General features: G+C 39.6%; 1 long non-coding RNA gene across 1 annotated transcript; it reads left to right on the top strand.

Annotated features, from left to right (window-relative positions):
- The first annotated feature begins 2,068 nt into the window (after window positions 1-2,068).
- LOC133948155 (uncharacterized) lies at window positions 2,069-3,428 on the top strand. Its single transcript, XR_009919771.1, has 3 exons — window positions 2,069-2,123; window positions 2,539-2,721; window positions 3,341-3,428. It is a non-coding gene; the product is annotated as an uncharacterized LOC133948155 (long non-coding RNA).
- Window positions 3,429-3,949: the final 521 nt, after the last annotated feature.

The following is a 3,949-nucleotide window of genomic DNA, read 5'->3' on the forward strand; positions in this document are numbered from 1 at the left end:
TTCAGGACAACTGAAGGCTTCCACAGGTTCTCTCTCATGTTTGGAAGGGTAGGGTAAGGTGAGAGGTATTCAGCAGCAACATGCAACTTCGCTACTGGCTATCACTAAATCCTACACACTCAAGCTCTAACAGTACATGTGATTATATAAACGTTTAAAACAGGGTGTCACAAATGTCTCAGAAATCTTTGAAATGCCACATCTTGTTCAAGTTTCCTTGTCAGAATCCTAACTCATTGTAATTTTCCTCTTCCAAAGTCTGAATTGGACTGTCCAACATCTGTAGAGGGCCGAGCTACTTTTCCAGTATAGCACTTGTGTACTCTGAGGTTTTGTGTGGTTTGGATTCAAGCGTCAGTGGTTAGGCTCAGGGGAGTTGCTTGTCTACCATGGTGGAAGCCAGTTCCATGTGTTGAGAGCAGATTTAATAGGGTGCTGGGGAGAAATAACACTGCTGAGAGGAGCGACCATAGGCTCTCTGCAGGAGGAGTGAGAGACAGTTGTGCCAGCCCCATGGTCAGAGTCACACACATTCACATTCCACTCTAACTGGATATTGCCCCAAAGTCCCCCTGAGGAGATTAACCACAGCTGAGTGTTAACTCCTTCAACTCTGTTCAGCTACCTGCTTTTCACCAGCAGATCCCTGTTCCAACGCTTCTGTCAAAGCTCCCGCTACCTCCTGCACCATTTTTTTTCTGCTGAAATTGAAATGTTCCACCCCAACCACTGCACAATTCAAAAGACATTAAAAACTTTGGAATGAAAAAGATGCATTTACTTTCTTATAAGCACTTTAGATTAGTTTTTTTTTTTTAATTGTTATCCCAGAGGGTGGCGTATGACTCATTCTGCACCATAATCCCAAACACACAGGCCAGACTCATGAAGAGCTATATTCAGAGACAATCTCCTTGTGTTTAGTTTTTTTCTCCTGAATCCATTGGTTCGACTCCGGTACTGGTGAGCAGAAGTTGTCTATTAGCAGATGGTGTCAGAACCCTGATCTCACCATTATGCGGACGGTCTGGGTTCACACAAAAAGACAAAAGAAGCTCAGACAGAACAACTGAAGCAACTTTTCCATAATGCTTAGAACAACCTGTCAGGGACATGAACAAACTGTACTCAGGAGAATCAATGCTGTTTTAAAGACAGAGGTGTCAGAGCAATATTTATTCCTTGTTCTTTGTTTATTCCTCCTGTTTGTACCCTTTTTTTATAAAGTAATTGATAAATCAAAAACATTATTATTATTTAAGTTTTGATCAGTTATTTAAACAAATCTATGTTTTGCTCGTCATGTCTGCACATTTCAAGCTGTTTGTCTGTGATGTAACACAGTTTTGGCTACGGTGAAGGAGAGGAGGAGGGTTTTGAGTAAACTCATCAACGAAAGGACTCTGTGATAATGCATGAACTGCCTCAAGGCGTGTCATTGCTATGATATTCCTGCTATAATCCTGCCTCTAATATACAGTACATTGGCATGCATGAATTTATTGTCAGCATCTTCAAACTAAATCTGTTTGCATGACATAGACACAAAGTAGTCTAACAGGAGCCCCAGTTTTTACCTAAAATTTATTATTTACTGTTTTTTGAAAAAGAACCGTTCATTGACCAGTTTAGATTTATAGACCAATTTGTTTGATTGTGGAGGATAAGTTTTTTGTAATCAAAACCAACCCAGTCTCATCAGAAAACGTTCAGTGGCAACGTTGGTCTACTTGGAACGACGTTACCATCTCACAATCTGGCCTCTCAGAGTGTGAGATGGTAACATTTTGTCAGCCCATTGTTTTGCATTGGCGTGTTCTCACGTCACGTGACTCACAAGCTCCCGTCTGCGGAGAGGAAAACATGGCGGATATTCCTTGTTTTCTCAGATAAAAATATAGTTTTGTAACTTAGTTTGGGCATAAAAATACATTCTGACACCATTTCTAGCGAGAAATGTGCTCTTTGCTTCCACAGTCTTCAGCCAGTTCGTGCTTATGATAAATATTTTAATAGTTAGGGTTAGAGTTAGGCTTTTAGTAAACATCCGGACCTTTAATTCTGGGCTGCGTAGTAACCACCGAGCGCTTGGAAGACAAACGATGTCATCTTCCTTCTGTCAGGTGAGTAGTTTATTGTTTTTAAAGATCGTTACGATCTAGGTTTACAGTCCGAGTGCTGAGACAGCGGATGCGGTGTCCGTTGATACACACAATGCTAATCTTCAGCTAATACACCATTGTTAGCCACATGCTACAGCCCACCGTAGCCTGTGCTACCTGGCAGGTGAATACATGGTTGTTGAAACCAGTTCAAGACGCTTAGCTCATCATTGAGGGACGCTACAATATAAATATAAACATGAATTTGATTTATGAATGCTTTAGATTAATAAGGAGTGTATTTCTCTACCATTACTCCAAAATATCAGATCAATTTGGTTTAATGTATAGTATGCAATATGACAATAATGTTTCCATGTTATGGAGTTGCAATTCATTTTATAAAACAATTCCTATGTTCTGTTTTTTAATCAAGGAGGATCCAAGTGAAGCTACAGGAGTTTCATTAACGTCAATAACTTGGACCGAACACTTTGTTTTGCTTGATGAAGAGAAGGAAGGGCAGCCTGGAGAGAAAGAGAAGCCGGGTTGAGCCCACTACCATCATCCACGTACCACGAGGAAGATGAGGGAGAGAAATGATCCTACCATTAAAGAGGTACTTTTAAGTTACATACCAGAAACACCATTTTATATAATATGCCAAATATACATTTTTATAAAATCCCCAAAGTACGCTTGCTGACATACAAGTTAATATCACACTGAAAGAATTTTGATCAATCATGCTTCCCTGCTGTGATTGTTTAACTGGGAAAACAACTTTTTCCACAGGAAGGCAAGTCAATTTAAGGAATACATGTTCAAAGTTTTCCTCTGTTATGTGTAATGATGACCCCCATCAAACATAATGTTAGCAATCTTTACACCTTTTAATTTATTCTGATTATTTCTGTCTACATGTGTGAATTTGCCTTCATTAGTTTCAGAAAAGAGTGATGATGTATCGGTCGCGGGGCGGAAGCACGACACTCCGCAAACTAGTCTGTAAGCAAAGTAGACGAAGGCTTCAAGGTTGCGGCCTGCCATCATTGTTATTTTGCTTAAGGGACTGAATATGTATCATGTAGAAATATTAGCATTTCCCTTATATCTACCAAAACTGCTTGTTTCACAGACTGCAGTTTTGTTTTGGTCCGATGTGGTGTGCAAATACAACCGTATCGGCAATGGGTTGTGGGGCATTAACATTTGTAACTCTAATTTTGTTTTGACAGACTGTGAAAAGAACGTTGAGAACATCACCATTCTACAGGAAGACACAGTCCAGTAATGGGTGTCAGAAGTTCAGTAGTGAACGACAGGTACTGTGGAAAATGTGTGTCATTGTTGTACAATGTCCTTTGACTCTGTTTACACAAGGTTAACACAAAAAGGTTTGATTGTAAACTGATATTGGTATGAATTGATGTTATTCTCCTCTTCACAAGAAACAAACAATCCAAATTACCTGCAGAACGCCCTTGATGGACGCTTCAGATGCATCGTCAGACTGGCGAGACAGCAAGATGCCAACTTTAATGCCAATTTATTTGTGTAACATTCTGTGACCAAATGTATAGATAACTTTTTGTAGATTGTAAAAAAAGATTACCCATTTATTAAAAAAAAACTACACTAGAATTACCACACTGCGTTGTATGACTCCGCTAACCAGCGCAGTGTCCGTCTACATATTTCTACATATTTTCTCTCGTATAAATGACACTGTGTCTCTTGACAACTGAAACCATAAGATGAGGTCAGTGTGGCCTTGACCTTTTGACTTTAACACAAATACACAGTTAGACAATCCGAAAACATACAGTTATGCCAACATATCTTTG

The sequence above is a fragment of the Platichthys flesus genome, chromosome 3 (assembly GCF_949316205.1).
Source record: "Platichthys flesus chromosome 3, fPlaFle2.1, whole genome shotgun sequence".
Taxonomy (NCBI): domain Eukaryota; kingdom Metazoa; phylum Chordata; class Actinopteri; order Pleuronectiformes; family Pleuronectidae; genus Platichthys; species Platichthys flesus.